The sequence below is a fragment of the Canis lupus genome, chromosome 2, assembly GCF_011100685.1.
Source record: "Canis lupus familiaris isolate Mischka breed German Shepherd chromosome 2, alternate assembly UU_Cfam_GSD_1.0, whole genome shotgun sequence".
Classification (NCBI taxonomy): Eukaryota; Metazoa; Chordata; class Mammalia; order Carnivora; family Canidae; genus Canis; species Canis lupus.
Genome location: NC_049223.1, coordinates 46,164,645 through 46,186,169, shown reverse-complemented (window position 1 = coordinate 46,186,169; position 21,525 = coordinate 46,164,645). Strand labels below are relative to the sequence as shown.

General features: G+C 38.6%; 1 protein-coding gene across 9 annotated transcripts in view; it reads left to right on the top strand.

Annotated features, from left to right (window-relative positions):
- The window catches only part of PDE4D (phosphodiesterase 4D), a 1,400,346-nt gene that overhangs the window by 245,484 nt on the left and 1,133,337 nt on the right, over window positions 1–21,525 (top strand). For 2 of the 9 annotated variants that reach the window (XM_038530676.1, XM_038530675.1), the window contains exon 4: window positions 700–851. The exons of the other annotated variants lie outside the window; for them this stretch is intronic. The gene's annotated coding sequence lies outside the window, so the exon portion shown is untranslated. The remainder of the gene's footprint in view (window positions 1–699; window positions 852–21,525) is intronic. 9 annotated transcript variants of the gene reach the window in all.

Below are 21,525 nucleotides of genomic sequence, written 5' to 3'. Positions count from 1 at the left end.
CAGCATTTTGGCCCATCATGTTCAACTAAGGCAAAACATCAATGCTAGAAACATTACTGCTGATCCTCTCAGTAATCCAAGGAGAATTGACTGCAGATTTAAAGGATTTAAAGTTGCAAGAGAGTAGGATTATTTGTTGACTCACAACATTTCCTATAACCTGCTTGAGCCCCTGTCAGCAACTAAATTATTGTCTTCAGAGAACAGAACCATAATGATAACCAGAATATTGCTTAATATCTGCTGCTATTTTTAAGTATTTCCTACCATATTTCATTGTGTCTTAATGTTACTAAACTTTATATCATAATTGCTTAAAACGACTTTAATTTCTAAAGCATTTCAAATTTACATATCCTACTGAGCCATTCAGTGCATAAAGCCCTAAATTGTCAAAGTGGTTCTTTTTACAGATAACATAGTTAGAAACAGTTGATTATAGATCCTATTTGTGAGAAACCAGCTTTGAACAGGGCTCACAGGAGAATGATTAGAGGGAATTTATTAAACAGTTAATTGACTAAGGGAGTTTTCTCCCCCCATGCTATGTCACCTCACAGCAGGATGTCTCCAACCTTTGCTGTCTGCATTGGTCATTTTTGGCACAGAATCGCTTAAACTATTATGCAACTGCTTCAATTATTAATATCCTATGTCTGTAGCTGAACTGTGACCTTGTTTTTATGCTGGCCATCACAGTGCCAAGGTCAGAGCTGACAGTATTATAGAGGGCCCAAGACAGAAGGATTTGGGATCATCATCTGAGAGGTCACCGCTGGGACTCATAGCAGAGAATGGCTTCATAGGATTTATTCTGGTCTCATTTGAATAATTTACCATGACCCTTTGAGGTATGTGTTTTCCAATACACTGTTTGGTTACTTTGTCTCTTAGACAGGTTGCAGTATATATTGCTTCAGGTATGAGTTTTGTTGGTTGTAAACCATGATAATCTCACTTAAATGGATTTGATCATTGAAAAGCCCAGGGGTGGGTCAGGACTTCAGAGGTATCATTGGGACCATGTTTCTGTCACACAGCTCATTTTTCCTTTATACTGCATCACACAAACAGATTCCATGCACGTGAATTTGTTATCAATTTACATACTTTGCTATGAGGTTCACATCCTCTTGCTTAAGATTCCTTAACAAAAGGACAACTTCTCTGTTCTAATAGTTTTTTTTAAAAGATTTATTTTGTAGAGAGAGTGTGCACGAGTGGAGGGAGGAGCAGAGAGAGACTCTTCAAGTAGACTCCTCGCTGAGTTTGGAGATCAACCCTGAGATCATGACCTGAGCTACAGCTAGGAGTCTGATACTCAACAGACTGAGCCACACAGATGCCCCTATTCTAATAGTTTTTTTTTTTTTTAAAGATTTTATTTATTTATTCATGATAGTCACAGAGAGAGAGAGAGAGAGAGAGAGAGAGAGAGAGAGGCAGAGACACAGGCAGAGGGAGAAGCAGGCTCCATGCACCGGGAGCCCGACGTGGGATCCGATCCCGGGTCTCCAGGATCACGCCCTGGGCCAAAGGCAGGCACCAAACTGCTGCGCCACCCAGGGATCCCTATTCTAATAGTTTTAATGAAAATCTCAGGATTGAATCTCATGGGAGTCTCATATAGGTCACATGATCATCACTGAATACATCACTGAAACCAGGGGAAGATCATACACCATGATTGCCTGATATGGGGAAATGTGGTTTTCCCAAGTTAAATCATGATGTCACCATTGGAAAATAGGAGAAAATGAATTTGTGCCCCTCCCATACATAGTTTTAATTAGTTCCCATCTTTATGAACTATTCTCAATTTTATCTGCTTTCTTTTTCTACATGAACATATATTCTCTTTCCCCTGTAGTAAGTTTGTATCTTTTAGCATCCCCTAGGTCATCACTACATTCTCCATGAAGCAGGTGGAAGCAGTGAGAGAACAGTGGAAAGAACAAACCTTAAACCCAATTCATTCATTCCAGAACCAATGGTTTCATCTGACATCTTCCAGGGCCTTAGCCAAAGCCTACCTAATTCTGATGGATGATGTTTACCATACCATTGCTTTCCAAGCTTCGGTTCACTTTAGGCTGCCAAGTGATTTTGGAAAACTCCTCAAGGAAGGTTTTGTAAACATAATAGAGGCTGAGATCTTTTCCTGTGCTATCCTACTCACTTGGCCTACCATTTTCTTCTCTACCACTGACCTGAAATTCTTCCCTTTAGTATAACATCATGATAATCAGATATCAAGGGATACTTTTTTCTATAGAAAGAAGTTTGCAGGGATCCCTGGGTGGCGCAGCGGTTTGGCGCCTGCCTTTGGCCCAGGGCGTGATCCTGGAGACCCGGGATCGAATCCCACGTCAGGCTCCCGGTGCATGGAGCCTGCTTCTCCCTCTGCCTACGTCTCTGCCTCTCTCTCTCTCTCTCTCTCTCTCTCTCTGTGACTATCATAAATAAATAAAAATTAAAAAAAAAAGTTTGCAAATGCTTTGTTCTTATAGCAACTGGAATTGAAATCAATGCCCCATATTGTTGTTTTTGCCAAAACAACAGTGACTTATATCAGTGGTAAGAGTGCCTTTTCTACTGGCAAGGAAAGATCTAGAGTGATTCACCCACTCAGGATATGGGTAGCTCTCAAGGAATGAGAAACACAGCACTAGAATAAATTTCCCCATACAAAAGATATTATATTGTTCCATTTTTACCTGGACTGCAGTATTCAGGAATAGGGGCTTGTTTTTATTTCAGAACCTCTCTTTTGGTAAGTTTATTAAACGATGTCTAAAAAAACTCCATTACTTCAATGTAATTAAAAACTCATTTGGAAATGAGTAAAGCCCTCAAGAAGTTTTTAAGTATTTTTAGATTCATCTGTCAGTGTTTTATTTTAAAGCTGTGGAGTTTTTTGTGGTTAGATTTTTTTACCTTTCATAATTTATTGTTAATTAAAAACAAAGTGAATCATAAGTGCAAACATCTACATTGTAGAGCAACATAGACTCTCAGGATGCTTGTTGTCCTGACCATTCTGATGTGTTTTTTTCGTTTGAGGAGTTTGGGTGTTACATGTTCAGCACTATCCAAACAATTAATGTAATAGAGTGAAAATGTCCCTTCAGCAGAAATAGCTTCTTCTGAGAGGAGTCTAAACTGCCTTTAGGTTGAAGAAGAGTTATATAAGACCATTTCTATCCAAAATGATTGGGCTGACTTCCAGATTTCTCTAATGAAACTTTGCTGAATAACTGCTATGCTTGCAGCTGTGGAAGTATTCAAAATCAAGTGTTGATTCTCACTACTTGGTAAACTACTTCAGAACTAGGTTTCTGAAAGCTAGACCCAAGTGTTTGTTCAGAAAAGCTGATTGTATAAGAATTTACTTTTGATGATAGCAAGTGGGCCGTCATTTGGGATGTGAACATTTTAGTTGTTAAGGCCTTTGTTGAAGGAGATCTGTCTGATAGTATGGATTTTTCCATTGGCTTTGGTAAGTAATGGTATCTTTCAGAACCTAGTAGATCTTTTATAAATTGAGAGTAAAGGGTACTTGTATCTTTTTAACTTCTCTAAAATAATCTGAAAACTTCAGTTTAAGATCTAAATGTTTTCCTTGTAACCTTGCTCTGTAAAATACTTTTATTTTACTGATCCCTAAGAATTTCCGCAGTCAAGCAACGGTGATGGCTTCATCTCAGGAGAATACATGACTGACAAACATAAGGCTTTATGAGAAAAGTATATTTGTTAATCTTGTGAGAGGAATGATTTAATTTTGTGGTTTTCATTTTTGCGAACAAAGCATCATAAACTTTAAAAAGTAATACTAGACAAATATTGTATTAAAAGAGTACTGAGGGGGCACCTAAATAGCTCATTCGGTTGAGTATTTGGCTCTTGGTTTCGATTCAGGTCATGATCTCATGGGTTCTGGGATGGAGCATCGTGTTGGGCTCTGCAGTCAGCAGGGTGTCTGCTTGGAGATTTTTTTTTTTAAGAAATTTTTTTTTTAAGATTTTATTTATTTATTCATGAGAGACACAGAGAGAAAGAGAGAGGCAGAGACACAGGCAAAGGGAGAAACAGGCTCCATGCAGGAAGCCTGACGCGGGACTAGATTCCGGGTCTCCAGGATCACACCCTGGGCTGAAGGCGGCGCTAAACCACTGAGCCACCCGGGCTGCCTCTGCTTGGAGATTCTATCCCACCGTCGCTCCCCTGACTTATGTGCTCATGCTCTCTCAAATAAATAAGTAAATAAATAAATCTTTTTAAAAAAGAGTGCTGAAGTTCTGAAATGAATATATATCCAAGCTACCAGATGTGTATTATTTATGAATGGTGAGTTGCATATACTCCTACTATTAAATTATCTTCTAGAGTCTCAGAATTCTCAACTTGGATTGTTTGGCTTTTTATTATTGGCAGAAAAAAAGGTTGGTTTTTTACTTGTTGATATTAAAAATAGAGATGCATCAGTGATTTTACATGGAATTAAAAAAATAGATACTTAATTATTCTTAGTTCTTAGATGCTCCTTTATAATTACCTTCAAACTACCCTGTAACTTAATGGCTTAAAAAATAACCATTTTTATTATTCTCATGATCCTTAAACCTGAATTTCCAGGGCTCAGCATGCAATTACTTTCCTGGTATTGGTGGTGGTGGCTTATGTGGCTGTATTCACGTGGCAGGCCAGCTGTGGTCGGGTGCTAGGCTCATTTGGGATGCTTGAATGACTGAGCTTCTCTCTTTTCACGTGGTCTTTGATGCAATCTCTCCAGTGGTGAAACCTCTTACATGGCAGCTCAGGATACCCAAGAGTACAGGAGTAGAAGTTTCCAGGTCTTTGTAATGCTTGGGCCTGGAATTAGAACAGGGTTACTTCTGTAGCATTTGTTGGTTAGAGTGAGTATAGAAGGCCATCCCAGGTTCAAAGGAAGAGGATGACAAAAGGGTATGGTACTGGGAAACAGCTTATTGGGGGCCACCAAAGTAACGGTCTCCTGCATTAGCATCTATTAATTCATTTAAGTGATGTGCATTATTGCTCTATGTTAGTGTAGGAAGAGAGAGAGGCAATCAAGAACTTAGACTCATATACATTTAATTTGAAATGTTCTTAAAAAATTCAAGAAAGCATGTTGAATTACTATTATTTTTATTTTTAAAGATTCTATTTATTCATGAGAGACACACAGAGAGACAGAGACAAGGCAGAGGAAGAATCAGGCTCCCTATGGGGAGCCTGATGCAGGATCCCATCCCAGGACCCCAGGGTCATGACCTGAGCCTAAGGCAGACACCCAGCCCCTGAGCACCCAGGTGCCCCAGCCTGTTGAATTAGATCCAGGATTTGGGGTATCAGAGGGGAGAGGTCTGGTTTCAGAGATTAAATTTGTGATTGATTATTGATGACTGAACATGTGTACACAAAGGAGATCATTCAGGGAGAGTACACTCAAAGAGATGAGGGCTTGGGACTGAGCCTTGAGGAGCCAAACTTCTTAAAGCTTGAATATAGGAGCTTGAGACAGAATTTAAGAGAAATTCAGAAGTGTTACAGACACCAAAAAGAGAGTTTTAAAGAAGGAGGGATTGAATGGCAATATTAAATGCTGCAGAAGGGTCAAATAAGAGGAGGAATGACAAATGCCCATTGCATTTACTGACAAAGAGAAGTTCACGATCACCCTCCCAAAACTATTGAGTAGAGATGGTGAGGCATGTCATATTGAGGGTGCCATGAGTCATCATGGCATAATAAGCAATGTGAACTTTAGGTTGGTGTCCTTTGCCCTTTCCCCTTTCCCTCAAGTTCTTTGGAGGCAAAATGGAGTAGCCATGTTGGATGACACACAAACATACACACACACGTTTTGCATCTCAGTCAAGGAACTCTGAGTTTAGGGAACCTGAATCTTTTTTGATAGGCTGCAGCAAACCTGACCAACCTTTGCCCTGGAGGAAAGTATTATCATTATTATATTGGGCAATAGACCACCTTCCATCTGCTCCAGGTGAAAACACTGTTTTTTTCCCTCTCTTTTAAAGGCTCTTTGATCTGCAAACATCCTTGAAAAGATACATCTGACCCAAAGTTTTCAGAGTCTCTGCTAAGAAGATGAGCAGAAATGTGAAAGACTTATGGAGAATTATCTCCAACAAGATCAATTGGGTTTTATAAAGGCAGCACCTGTGTGCTAGGCATGACCCTTCTAGTCCAGTGCTCACACAGCCTTATGAAAAACTATGTTAGGCTGCTATAAGAAAATACTTATTGTACCACAGACTGGGTGCCTTAAACAACTGATGTTATTTTCTCCTAGTTCTGGAGGCTGTAAGTGTAATTTCATGGTGTTGGCATGGTTAGTTTCTGCTGAAGCCCCTCTTCCTGGCCTTTAGATGGCTTTCTCCTCATTGTGTCCTCACATGGTCTTGCCTCTGTTCCGCTGCTCTCCTGGTTTTTCTTCTTTTTTTTAAAATTTATTTATGATAGTCACAGAGAGAGAGAGAGAGAGAGGGGCAGAGACACAGGCAGAGGGAGAAGCAGGCTCCATGCACTGGGAGCCTGATGTGGGATTCGATCCCGGGTCTCCAGGATCGCGCCCTGGGCCAAAGGCAGGCGCCAAACCGCTGCGCCACCCAGGGATCCCTGGTTTTTCTTCTTTTTATGAGGGCACCAGTTGTAGTAGATTAGAGACCCACCTTTATGAGCTCTTTTAACCTTAATTGCCTCTTTAAAGGTCCTATTTCCTAATATATTCATGTTGAGGATTGAGGTTTCAACCTAAGAATTTTAGGGGGATGCAATTCAGTCCAAAACAGATACTAAATGCTATGCATTACTTACTGTAACTGTTTTTCACATGAGAAAACGGAGGCTTCGGGAGGGTAAGACACCTGAACAAGATCATACAAGTCAAAGGGATGGAATGGGCTTTGAACTGAACTTCAGTCCAACTCCCCTATGAGCTTAAGCACTCTCCTACAGAGCTAGAGTGAATACATTGTATTTTTAGGTAGTTCAGCAAAAGAAGTGATTTCTTAGCTTTTGAATCAGAATCACTGATCTTGTGAAAGAATATTATTACAGTATGAGTCACACAGTTTATTAGCCAGACTTGCTTTCTCCCCCACTCCTTCCACTCTTTCCTATCACACAATCATCAGCATGTATTTATTGAATACCACTGTGGCCAGGTGCCAAGGATCCGTTAATCAAAAAAATCAAATTCCTCACCTCCTGAAAGGTGTATCTTTGTCATTGTGTGAAAGATTTTTACTATTTCTCTTCACCTATTCCATTTTTTGATATTTATGTTTTCTGCATAGCTGAAATAGAATAGGAACTAACATTTACCAAATTTCAACTATATGTTAACCATATCCACTTCTAAATTATTTCATGTAATAACTGATGGTTTATTAGCATAGATGGGAGGCTTTCCCATCTTAAATCTTTAATTCTGATTGTACAAATATGTGTGTGTGTGTGTATACAAACTTTGATTGGAAGTTCAAGTGTTTAGGTGTGATGATGTGTTTGTGAAGAATGTACACAAATGGGGCACCTGGGTGGCTCAGTGGTTGAGTGTCTGCCTTTGGCTCAGATTGTGATCCCGGGGTCCTGGGATCAAGTCCCTCATCAGGTTCCCTGTGGAAGCCTGCTTTTCCCTCTGCCTATGTCTCTGCCTCTCTCTCTGTGTGTGTCTCATGAATAAATCAATCTTAAAAAAAAAAAGAAACCAAAAAATAAAAAAAGAATGTGCACACATGTGTGTATCTATGTATGACTATATATTTGTATATTTTTTCCATTTTATGTTAGAAAATAGGTGGTCAGTACAAGGACTGATTGGAAGTTATTACAACACAAATAGCCATCTTCAAGCTTACAGTCTTGAATAGTGATGTGACTAATCAGTTTAACACAGTTTACATATGTCCAGGAAGGACAGTTAAGGATTGAAGGGTGTCAGATGGTATTGGTGATGAAGGGAGTTTGGAAGAATATTAAGGCAAATCTCCAAACCAGTACCAATATTGAAGCTGTGTCCAAGTTTCGGGGAGCTTTCAGGCTGAGTTCTTCTGGTTCCATCCTGTTTTTTTTTTTCTAGCTGTTGGCATCGGTGTAGGTTTTGTCTATATATGATTTTCCTTGCACTGTAAAAAAAAAGGATTGTTTAAAGTGCATTTAAAAGAAGAGCTTTTCTCAATTGAAAAATTACATGACTGTATTTTAAGATATCTTTTTCACACTTATAAAACTATTTGGAGTCAAGACACAGTGCATTAAGGCTCACATTTTTATAAAGGTTGATCTCAACTGGATTTTTTCTTTGAGTTTTCTGGGGCACCATATTTTATTTATTTGAGCAGCTATGATTTGAAATGCATGATTCACTGTTTCTTTACTATTATAGTTCTACTCTCTTGAAGTCTGCTACTTTTTTACAGTCTGTGACTAAGGATTAACAAATTAACCTTTGCTGTCACCATATGTGACAGGGATACAAAGGAAGATTTCTTAGCACAGTCACTTTAAAGAACTTTTCATGTCAATAAAAAGTGAAATCATAATAGTCAATCCATAGGTTATTTTTTTATTTTTTATTTTGAGAGAGAGAGCATGTGCATGTGTGTGGGGGTAGGAGGAGGTGGAAAGGCAGAGGGGGAGAGAGAGAGGGAATATCTTAAGCACGCTCCATGCTCAGCATGGAGCCTGATGAGGGGTTCCATCTCACAACCCTGAGATCATGACTTGATCAAGAGTCAGACCCTTAACTGACTAAGCCACCCAGGCATACCTATAGGTTATTTCTTATAGTCAAACATATTCACCTGGTCTGATTTTTTAAAAAAATATTTTTTGAGGTTTATATTCAAATAATACATAAAACTGACATTTAGCCTATTTTGCCCTTATATATCCTATTACATTTTCTTGATTTACTATTATTATCTGTTATTTTTTTTTCTAGCGATGATTAAACTGATATCCATATACTGGATCCATTAAAATTACTGGTTGGTGTGCTGCAAGAGACTTTCGGCAAATAGATGCTTCAAATTAAACCTTAGTCAGTATACATGACCACAGCCAGAGTTTAGTGCAATCAAAACGTAGGTTTGAAAAAAAAACAAAAAAAAAAACAAAAACGTAGGTTTGTCAGAAAGTAGTTATAATAATAGAATAAAATTTTGTTGCAGTTGTAAAACAAGCATGAAAGCACCAATAGCACAGTGGTTGAGAGTCTGAACTGTAAAGCAGGATGAGGTAGGTTAGGTCCCTGGGGGACCTTCTCCAAGTTGCTTGATCTCTCTGTCTTAGTTTCTTTATATAGAGAATAGATGTAATAACTGACCTATCTCATAAAGTTTTTACTGTATTTAATAAAATAATATGAGTAAAGCACCCAGGACAGTGTTAGGTGCCAAAGAAATGAAAGGTAGCTTTTAATTACTCATATTATGAAGTAGAGCCCCAGAGAGTGCCCTTGTTAGAATTCAATGGAGTGAATTGGGTTCTCAGCTTTGCAGGTCCACTGATTGACTTGTATCAATGCTCCTAGATTTAATCAGCTCACAGTCTTTGAGAGAAGGAATTGAACAAATTCATGAATGACTAATGTAAAAGCCAGCAACCTCATTTATAAAAGTGACAGAATAATTATTTTGAGGCAAGTAGTGAGATGATTCTTTTTTTTCTCTTGCAATCCCTTTTACCTGTAGTCCTGTTTGCCTCTGATCCAGATTTTGGTCTCCCTGAAGAAAAGCTTCAGAAGGCCACAGAAGTAAAAAAAAAGAAAAAAAAAAAGTATCAATGGCCTTTGAGTTTTGAATTCTAAAGACCTGGCATAGATTCTAGGCAAGCAAGAAAATTTATTCAGTCAAGGTCTGTTTGTCCTGGTTGCTATGTAAAGATGAGCATCCTCCTGACTTGGGTAGAACAAAAGAGCTAGGGAAGATGGAATTGGGGTAAATGTGGATGTTGGTCTTTGAAAAAAAGCTCCCTGACCTTCAGCATACTCAAAAGCTGAGCCTCCAGAAGGTGGTGATAAAAGCCTAAATTGATTTGCGGACCCTAGAGCAGTGAGTACCTGTGCCTTGCTTCCCAGGTGGGAATTTCATTGCATCCTGGGAAGCTTTCACACCATTTGAGTAGGAATAATGGTATATAGTGTGGTATGAGGTGATGATGTTGGCCAAGAGAATTTGAGTTAGCCTTACTGAGTTTGACATCCACAGTGGCTTAGAAAAGTTGCTGTTTCTCTTTCCAAGCTAGATTTAAAATGGCCACAAAGTCCTTGCTTTATCCCATTGAGAGACAGAATCTAATTCTCCTCCCTTTGAATGACGTTTGTTGGTTTAGTGGCTTAGCCAACCCATAGAAAGTCTGACTACCCTGCTTGAGAGCCTACCTAAGACTGCCTAGATGAGGAGCAGGGGCCAGCTAAGCTCAGCCTACCATCCATCCCCACCAGGACAACAGGCATGTGAGTGGAACTGTCTTGGACTTCCAAACCAGTCTAGCCACCTGCCAAATACCACCAAGTAATCCTAGGAGAGGCAGAAGAAACGCCCAGCCCTTGAAGACCTGACCTACAAGTAATGAACGTAATAAAATTATTGTTTCAAGTTTTGGGTGGTATTCCATGCCACAATAGATAACCAGTGCACAGCTTTTCATGTGCCCTCAGAATCGTGCAGAAGGTGGTAGAGAGAGTTGTCTAAATTGGGTCTGAAGAAGACTTTTGGTCAGAGGGGAATTCGCAGGCTAATTTGTGTGGAGATGATTATGAAATCCTTCCCTTCAAAAGATCTCATGAAGAGGAATATATATCCCTAAGTACTGACAGGAAACCCCCACTTATTTGCTTATTAGTAGTGGACATTAGTGTGGACAAATGTTGACCTAGAAGAAACTTTAATACTGCTGTGATTGGTGTTTTTGGAGTTCTACAACATTGCGGCTCTGCCAGCCAGCCATTCTCTAAATCTGAGATGCTACAAGCAAAGACTGTAGGGAAGGGGAAGCGAAGTTGGGGAGCCTTGATTTTACTGGGAAAATCTTCATATGACAGAGGAACCTGTGATTTGACTGAAAAATAACTTGAAAGGACTAAGTTGGTTATTGGCCACTAGAAATATGGGGTTTAAGATAGGAATCAAGTACAGGAATAGAAAAATAAAAAGTTTTTTTTTTAACACAACTAATTTTGCTGCTTGTGAAATCATTATCTGCCATGTTAATTAAATATGTCATATACTACTGGTAAGCTAATTAGAATATCCTCATTATCTGATTAGCTCATCTCTTCCTGGGCCCATTTATTCTTTTACAGTAAGAAATGTTTCTTGTGTTGGGATCCAAATCCTCAGGTCTGCTCCAGTGCATACATTTGGGGGAAGTTAAATTAGTCATCAGGCTATTTGGTTATCATGGGGTCTGAACAAAAGTTAAAGGAGAAGCTCTGTCATCTAGGCCATGATAAACATACCTCATGATTCACCTCTTCCCCACAGTAGATAACACCTCTTTAATGATTAGAATTCTTGTGTTGTGCCCTGCTCCTCATTCAATATTGCTTTCTCCTCTACATACTAAATAAATTATAGCAAAGTCTGGCTCCCTGGTTACCTTTTATCTCTTTCTAATGTGACCATTCCACCGTTAATGGCAAGTTGAATCTGTAGATATGTTTACACTGTTAATCACATTATGCCCAAGGCCTGCATGTTTTTGGCTTTGTTAACATAATATCTTCTAAGACCATCTCCTCAGAAATTAGATTTAATTTACTTTGTGTTGATTTTGCTAATTTAACTCTTATCTCATTGTTACCTCCATGTTCTGCCTAAAAGGGTTACTCTTTCCATCCTATACTGTGAGACTTTCAGTGCAATGGCAAGAATGCAGAGCAAGAATAATCCTAATAAATAAGAAGGGGAAGTGTGACATTTTCTCCTAGGAAATGAAAGAAAGAGCAACTTGTAACATCTCATTATAAACTTCTACCACCGTGATTAAACTATAGATTATAATATATGCATTTTATAATTTCTAGGTTTGAAAGAGTTCAGGGTTACTTCTATTCATAAATTTTGAAAGGAAAAAATCTGTTCATTTGTTAACTTTTTAATCAAGCATTTATTAATCCCTGATTAGTATCAAACTCCAGGGTAGGTGTTTTTTTACAGTTGTGAAAGGAGTGTAAGTAATACCTAAAATATAAGGCACATGTTAAACACATGAAATGCTCAATATCATTAATCACCACTGAAATATACATTAAATCCCAATGAAATATAGCTACACACCTAGTAGAATGGCCAAGTGAAAATGACTCATGATACCAAGTGTTAGGTGAAAATGAACAATTATAACTATGGAAGTGTAAAATGGCACAACTATCTTGGGAAATGTTTAGTATCCTTTGAAGCATTGAGCATACATGTACCCTGTGATCCACAAATTCCACTCCTAGATTATAGTAGTTTATCTGCATTACAGATTACCAAAACAAAATGGGTTATAACAGCAGTAATGATTTATTATCTTGTTTTGTCTCTGGAATTCAGGAGCTGGCTTAGCTAGGTGGCTTGACCACAGGACATCACATGAAGTTTCAGTTAATGAGCTGGCCAGGGCCAAAGTCACTGGAAAGTTGGACCAGGGCTGGAGGTCCTAATTCAAAGATGGCCTACTCCCATGACTGACAAGTTGAGGGTGGCACTTGGCAAGAGACCTCAGATCCTTGCCATGTATAATCTGTCATATCCCTTCTTGAGTGTCTGATCCTGAGAGAGAAAGGTAGCAGCTTCTATGATGTAGCCTTAAAAGCCATGCTTTGTAATGTTTTCCCATTACCTTATTGATTACATAGATGAGCCTTATTCAGTGTGTGTGGGGTGTGTGTGTGTGTGGTAGGGGTGCCACCATGCAGAAGCATAGTTAGAAGGAAGCAAGGGATCAGTAGGTGCCATCTTGGAGGCTGCCCAAAACATAGGTATTTATTTCAGAGAAGTATAAACAAATGTCCACAGAAACCTTATACAACGATGTTTATAGTAGCTTAATTTATAATAGCCAAACTACAACAACTCAGGTGTTCATCAACAGGAGTCTGGCTAAACAAACTGTGGTATATTCACATATTGGATATGACTTATCAATGAAAAAGGAACTGGCTACTAATAAATGCAGGAATATTAATAAATCTCAAAAATATTCTGAATAAAGGGAGAAAAAATACATAGTCAATGATCCCATTTATGTGCAATTCTAGAATAGGCACAACTCACTTAGGTTGATAAAAATCAGATCGGTGGTTGCTTCTCGCAGAGGTATGGGGTAAATTAAGTAGGGATGGCTACCAGGAGGCTTTTTGGACAATAGAACTGTTCTGACAAATTTGTCAAAACAAAGTCAATAGCACGTTTAGGTTCTAAAGATATTTATGTAAATTATACCCCCCCAAAAATACAAGGTACAATCCAAGGGCTGCTGAGAGATAAACATTAGTGATATGTTATAACTGATAAGAGAGAAATTGATTCTAGGGAAAATATTAAAGGGCATAATCTTAATTTTTTAATAAGTTGAAGCATAGTAATGGCGATAATTTCAATGATAATTTTTGTATTTATAATCCCATCATTCAGAATAATTATTGATTTATTTTTGATATATTTTCCTATCTTTTTAAATGTATTTTTGAAAAACAGATAAGAATGTTTTATATTTGCAATTTTATAAACTGAGTATATTTGTGTGTGGTTGGTTGGTCACAGTATAAACTGTTCCCTAGATTATTATTATTTTTTAAAGATTTATTTATTTGAGAGAGAGAGCATACATATATGAACAGGGGGAGGGGCAGAGGGAGAGGAAGAAAAGCAGACTCCCTGCTTAGTGCAGAGCTGGAAGTGGGGCTCATTCCCCCTGAGATCATGACCTGAGCTGAAATCAAGAGTCAGATGCTCAACTGACTGGGCCACCCAAGTGCCCCCAGTTCCCTAGATTGTTAGAAACTCTTTTGAAGTATAATTTTCAGTTGATATATTCCACTGTAGGACTATGATTTGGTTCATGTTACTGTTCTGTTCCTGATGAATATTCAAGTGGTTTCTCCTCATTGAAGAAATGCATTGGAGTTTTCTTTAGTATTTAGTATTATTCCTTTGCCCTAGAGTTTTGGAAATGTTCAGATCAAAGCATATGATTCACATATCCATATCCCTTCTTAGGGCTTTAAGTTAGTGTATATGTCTACAATATATAAAAAGATGTTTCCTTCACTTTGGTTAGGTGCTAAGTACACTGAATGCTTTGGTCATGTGTTTATTAACTATTATAACTGAGAAAATGGTAGTTTAATAGAGACTTGAGAAGGAATAGCTTGCTAAATGAATGTTGTGTTTCAGAGGCAAAAATGGGGAAAGGTCATTTCTATGGCATTCCTGGCATGGTGAGCAAGGCTGTGCAGTGTCAAACAACTGGCATTGCAAACAGTTTGATATCAAAAGTTGAGAGCAGTGGTTCTCAATCTTGGCTGCATGAGAGAATCACCTGAGGGAGAGAACCTAAAAAATCCTCCCACCTAGGTCTTTCTCGACCTATAAACTTATGATAGTTGGGTATAAAATTCAGGCATTGGTAGTTTTAAAAACCTCCCCAGGTAATTCCTGTGTGTCAGCAAAATTGAAAACCACTAGTGCAGAGGGAGATGAATTGGGATAGGATGTAATTAGAAAATTGAAAAGATGGAGAGCCAAGGTAGCGGGTAACATGCTGGAGGAGCAAGTGTGGATTTTCCAGGCAACTGAGCAAATGGTATTGGTGTTCTTCCCTTATTACCTTGGAATCCTGTGCCTTTTACTTGTACTGGTGTTGCATGACTCCAGCCAATAGGCAGCACTTGTGCTTCCTTGTGGATGGGCTGCTCTCAGGCTGCCAGAGCTCCTCTCTCTTCTCCCCAAGATCTGGAAATACCTAGGCATTTTCACTCCACACCCCCAGGGTAAGTCCTTAAGCACTGATTGATAATGATGGCATATGAATAATGCAGCTTCCTCTCCTCTGATCAGGATGGCTCTGGTTCTGCGGGGTGATTTCTACTAGTGCGCTCAAAGTAGCCAGTCTGCAAACTTCTTGCTGTCCAGGACAAGATGAGTTTGTGGCAGAACAGCTATCTACTCACTTCTTCCTTTCCAAGGAAATAGTTCTTTGAAAGAAATGTCAGCTGAAATAAACAGTGGACTTAGTGACTGAGCTGCAAGCATCTTATCTCATCATGGACCAGGCACACTTGGTTTTCAGAACACAGGGCACTGCAAACCATGCTTTGAACAGCACTGGTTTCTATTGTCTCCACAGTGGCCTGTATTAGTGAGCCACCAGTGTTACCTCTGTGGACACGCCTTTATCTTGCTTGCAGCCTTGCCTGGCCTCCGTCCTCTCCCTTTTCCTTCTCTTTCCTAGAAGTTCTAATAAGTGATTTTCCCATGACTCTTAGTGTCAGCATCTATTTCTAGGGAACTCAGTTAAAATAGGCAATGAGGATTGTCCTGGAAGGTAAAACTTGTGCTCCAGAAAGATCATCCTGAAGAATCATTTTAGAAAAATCAGTGGATGGAGATGGGAGGTGAGATTGAAGACCATCACAGTACCCCATCAACCAGGGAACTCAGGAATCACCCTCTTGAATTACTTGTATTTAAAAAATATCCTTTCCTTGCTACTTTCAGTGTCCCTGCTTTAGTTTAGACCCCCATTATTTTCAAGGTTTAGAATCACTGGTCTGTTTCAGATGTAAAACTCAAAGGCCTCACCAATATATCAGGGGAGACAGACTAGAAATGATCAATTCCTCAGGATTTATAAACTAAAATTTGCTTGGTGGAATATGTGTTTGTTTTCATTTAGCTTTTAGAGCTCACAGACTGATGCTAAATTTTATCTGTAAGGAAACTTAGGTATTCTTCAGATATCTGGCCCCAGCAGGTAATGAAAGCTCTCAGGCCCTCACTTTTCTCACTTTCTGCATGAGGAAGGAGAATTAAATTTTCCTGTGGCCCCTTCCAATTCAATAATGTTATATTCAACAGTGGCTGCTAGATTATGTCAATGAGAACAGCATAAAACAGATGATTCCAGTAGCGATTGTCACTTCTCAAAACAAATTGACAAAAATCATACAGTCATTGTAAGACCAATTCTGCAGGAAGCTAACCTTTGCCCATTTTTCTTAATGATATGTTTATGGCTTTTAACTTTGCTTTGGAAATGGGAAACCATCTAATTGGGTTGATAAGGTCAGCAGGCAGGAGGTTTGGAAAGAGACTGGATAATATTTGTGAGTGTGTGTATTTGCCTAGACATGCTTTTTGTCATGTTTATTGTACTTTAATGATTAGCTAGAAATAACAAGGCTGCTGTATATTCTCTTATATTAATGCTCTGTCATTTATGGATTATTCAAAGGTAATTTGAAAATACAGAGAAAATATAATTATTTGAGGGTGCTTTTGGTAGAGGTGGATATATTTATAAAATTAAGTAGTAATTTAATAACACAGTACTCCTCAAAACAGAATTTACCCAGTATCTATAGTTCACAGGGTTTATGAGGCTGGATGAGATGACTCGTATTTTCCTCTCTTTTCAAGGAAGGTGAACTCTATTCAACTTGGGGTGAGTTTATGGATCAAGAAAGGTGATTTAACCATGTGTAAATTATTTCTTGTCATCGCTTTATCATCCCCTGTCCCCAAACAACCCTGAAATATGTTAGTACTTTCTAGACTCTATTGTGTGACATAACTTACCTAAGACAGAAACTTGAGCTTCTGATAACACAGACACCCCATTAGAAATGATCTCAATTCCCTTCCCTTTTGGGCTTCTATGTTTTTGAGTCTTCAAGGAAAACTTGAAAAATGATAAGCCATAGAGAATTAGGATATGTTTGTAGCATTTTCTTAATTCTTGTTTTTTCTTAAGTGAGGTATCATAGACAGGAAAGTACATAAATCTTCAGAGTATAGTTCAATGATTTTTTTTCACATATGTATATATTTGTGTAACCACTGCCTGGTCTAAGATAAAAAGCAAAGTTTAAAAACCATCCCTCTTGCCAATTACTTTTCTACCCATTTAATTTTCCCCCATGCGATGCTTACTACCATTTTTACTTCATAGTTTGGTTTTGCCTGTTTTTGCTGTGTAGTGTTTGATGATCTGGATCTATCATTCTCCTCTTGATTTATTTGTTTTATTTTCATTTTTCAGATATTATGGGTGTCTTCTGGTTTTTTGATGGCCATATGTACTCATTCTTTTTTTTGGTAGACATAACTAGAGTTAGGCTTGTATGTTCATAAGATAGGAATAATTTAGCTTTAGTACTTGCTGCCAAATGTTTTTCTAAAGGAGTAGTGCCAGTTTTCCTCCCCACCACCAGCAATGCATGAGGGCCCTCATTCCTCTGCATTGGTGCCAATATGTTGTATGGTGAGTGTTTTTTATTTTAGTCAGTCTGATGAATGTGTGGTTAGCATGTCATTACAGTTTTAGTATTCATTTTCTGATGAATAATGAGATTGAGTACCTTTTTATATACATATTGCCCTTTTGGAGGCCCCCTTTATGAAGCCTTGTTCAAATATTTAGCTATTAGATATATTTTTGTCATTGACTTATGTTTATGTATTCTGATAAACGTGAATATATTCATGCTTTTTTAAAATTTCTGTTTTTTATTTTTTTAATTTTTATTTATTTATGATAGAGAGAGAAGGAGAGAGGCAGAGACATAGGCAGAGGGAGAAGCAGGCTCCATGCACCGGGAGCCCGACGTGGGATTTGATCCCGGGTCTCCAGGATCGCGCCCTGGGCCAAAGGCAGGCGCTAAATTGCTGCGCCACCCAGGGATCCCCATTCATGCTTTCTTTTGATGAACAGAATTTCTTAGTTTAATGAAGTCCATGTTATCACTATTTCTTCTGTAGTTCTTGCATTTTGTATTCTGTTGTTTTTTTAAGATTTACTTATTTATTTGAGTAAGCGAAAGAAAAACAGTGAACATGAGCAGAGGGAGGGGCAGAGGGAGAAGAATCTCAAGCAGACTCCATACTGAGTGTGGAGCCTAATGTAGGACTCGATCATAGGACACTGAGATCCTGACCTGAGCTGAAATCAAGAATCAAATGCTTAACCAACTGAGCCACCTAGGCACTCAATGTCCTGTTTTAATATGTGGTTTGTAAACCCAGTCACCACAAAAGGTATTCAATTAGACAAACTGTAGGCTTTTTAAAAAAAGATAACTATGGTATGGTGGAACATATTTTAGACTTTATGAAGGACTAGGTGTCTGGTCTTTCCAATCACTAGGTACTTTGGGCAATATACTTAATCCTTTAAATCTTTTTAGTCATTCATAATGTGGTAAATTAGTCAGGACTCTCAGTGGCAAGTGGCAGAACACTAAGCTAGCTCAAGCAAGAAAAGCTGATCTGGAAGGAGGGTAGATCTTAGAATCAGAATAGTTACCTAAACCATTGTTTTTTATATTTATATTTACATATATATGAGACCTTTACATATATGAGACCTTAGGGGCCTGTCACCACCATGATACTCTTATCTCTGCTTTTTTTTCCCTCTGTGGTGGCCTCTTTCTCACTGATAGTAGAAGGTTTTTTTTTTTTTTTTCTTTTTTTTCTTTTTTTTGTAGCAAGAAACATGGCAGCTGGCAGCTCCAGGCTCACAACACTCCAGCTGAGTATCTCAAAAGGAAATAAAAGCGTCTTTCTGTCTCATTCACTTAGGTATATAATAATCATAGTGAAAGATTCTGGAAAGTCCTGAGTCATCTGTCTACCTATGTGAACAAAGAGGAGAGAAAAACCATTATTATAATCCTGGGATGAAGTCAAGAAGGGAATAGTTCACACAAAAAAGAAGTTATGCTATTGCCAAGAGAAGGGAGAAGAGGTGCTGGGCAGACAAAAATAGTAGATATATACTACAAAGGGAATAAAAATGCCTAACTTAACAAGAGCTGGTTGTTGAAAGTCTTAATCAGATAGTTATTTGAAAGTTCTGGTAAAACGTAGAGACACAATGCTTATTTATTAAAATATGAACTAGAATGAGAATCTCAAAAACTTTTTTCTTCTGCTTTTAGAACTGGAGCTGTAGAGGGGATCATGGCAGGCCCAGGCAAAAACAGGGATCCAAGATGCTGTTCTAGGGTCTTATTTGGAAGTGTTTTTCAAGGATTTTCAAGGTCACTTGTGGATCTCTAGATGACATAGGTCAGAACACAGATCTGCTTTGATTCCTCCCGCTGGTGCAGAGAGTCTCCTAATGGTAAAACATGGGGCCCAGAATCTCCCAGATTATGATCCCCAAATACATTGTTTCGGTCATTCAGTGCTCAGCCTCTCTCCTTTCCAAAGTTTTTCCCACACGGATATAGAATTCTTATGGCAATAACAATAGCATCTAGATAATTGATAAACATGGCAAATAACCAACTTCTGAGTTACTGCCACCTGGAATATTTGTAGCAATAAACACTTCTTAGGGCACTTATTCTCTCCTCAATCCCTATTGCATCCATAAAATATTTCTTGGGATCTATGGTTCTCAACCTTTCACATGCATGAGAATCCCCTGGAAGGCTTGTTAAGCTACAGATTGTGGGGCCCTACCTCCATGAGTGTATGATTCCATGGGTCTGGGTTGAGTCCCCAACTGGCATTTCTAACAAGTTCCTGGGGTTGTGCAGCTGTTACATGGCCAAGGGCCACATTTTAGGAACTAGATAGAAGATACAGTCCCCCAAATTTAGGCATAATAAGACTCTTTTTACATCATATTTTAACTCAATAGGGAAACTTGTGATCTGAAGGAAACTTATTTTTCTTGCAAAGCAAAGAGCCCTTAGTCATAAAAACAAAAATGATGGCTTCCCAATTAACTTCTGCAGTTCTGATTTATTTGAGGGTTGGGGTGAAGGTAGACCCATATCTTAAATTAATTTCTTAGGGGTCATACAATTTGTAAAAGGAACAAAAATAATTTCTTAATAAATAGCTGTAAGGGCAACTCACAGGGAGAGTGGCAAGGAACCTTCATGTCTGCTCTAAAATTCCTTATCTGTTTAGCTGAATAGGAATAAGATTTTCTGGTTTGCTTTATTTTGTTTTGTTTTTCCTTTTTTTTTTTTTTTTTTGCGTTCTTGCTGTGTATGCACCAAGAATCACATGTCCCACAAAACAGCATTTCCAATCGAAATGAAAAGGCATAATGTTAAATCCTGCCAGTTCAGGCTTGGTCACTAAGTGAGTCATAGGATCCCCTGCAAAGGACTGAATCACACTGTTCTCCTTCCGTCAGCTTTCACTGAGTGTGATGAGCCCACCTTAGAAATTAAAATCTGGAAGCAAAGGTTCATTGTTGTTGTTGTTTCGGTGGTGATGTTGAGTCAGTATTGACAAACAGGAGGTGGTGCTGAGAGTGGCATGGAGGAAAGGCAAGTACATGCCTTTGGTGATGGCTTTGTTCCCATTTCAGAGGATGACAATTTAAGTGTCCCTGGCCCTTGAGGACCTCCGCAGCTTAGAGATTTTGCCTCAGGGATTTTCCTTCTTCCTTGAAGACTTTGAGATTGATTGATTGATTGATTGTGTATAGTTTTTTATTGGAGACTTTGAGCTTTAAATGTCTTCTGGTAAGTCCACCTGTTTGTGATGCGGTGCTTTTTCCCTTCTAAGCTATTATTATGGAGCAACAAAGACAGCTGTCTTCTGTCTAGGTACTACCGAAGGCCCACGCACTGGGGTTAAAATACCCATAAAATAACATGATAGTGCGGCATCCCTGTCAATGTCACCCGTTCAGGCTTTCTGGTTTGCATTTTTGCACTTCATAAGTAAGCTTGAATTCTCCAAGTATGGAGAAGAATAGCCTTATTAAAATGGTGACTGGTAGTTACATCAAATTCATTTTTATTAAGGTTATGAAGAGGTCTCTGTGCTCACCACCTTATTCTCTGTGTTACCCACAGGTAACACATGTGGGGTACCTCCATTTAAAAAGGAGTTCTCGAAGTTATAGAAGCATATAAATTTCTTTTAGCATATAAAGTTTAAAGCATTGAGAGAAGAGAGAGTTTGTGCAAGTAGTCTGTTGCCTTCGCGTGAATTTGAGAGAATGGAAACATGGACTGGATTATGGGGTAGAATTGAGATTGTGGGAATTTGAGGAAATAGTTGAAGTTTCCTTGTCTTTGCATGTCTGACAGTGATGCTGGGTGGTGTTGGAGAGCTCTCCTGAAGCTAGGGAAGGAGTGATACTAATAAAGTCTTCATGTGCATGTACTGCCTTTTCAAAGCAGAAACATTTTATTTCAGACCTTATCATTTCTCCCAGGAGATGGAGCTGAAGGGAAATGCATTTAAGCCTCTGTAACATTTCATAAATTGAGGGAAGATTTAA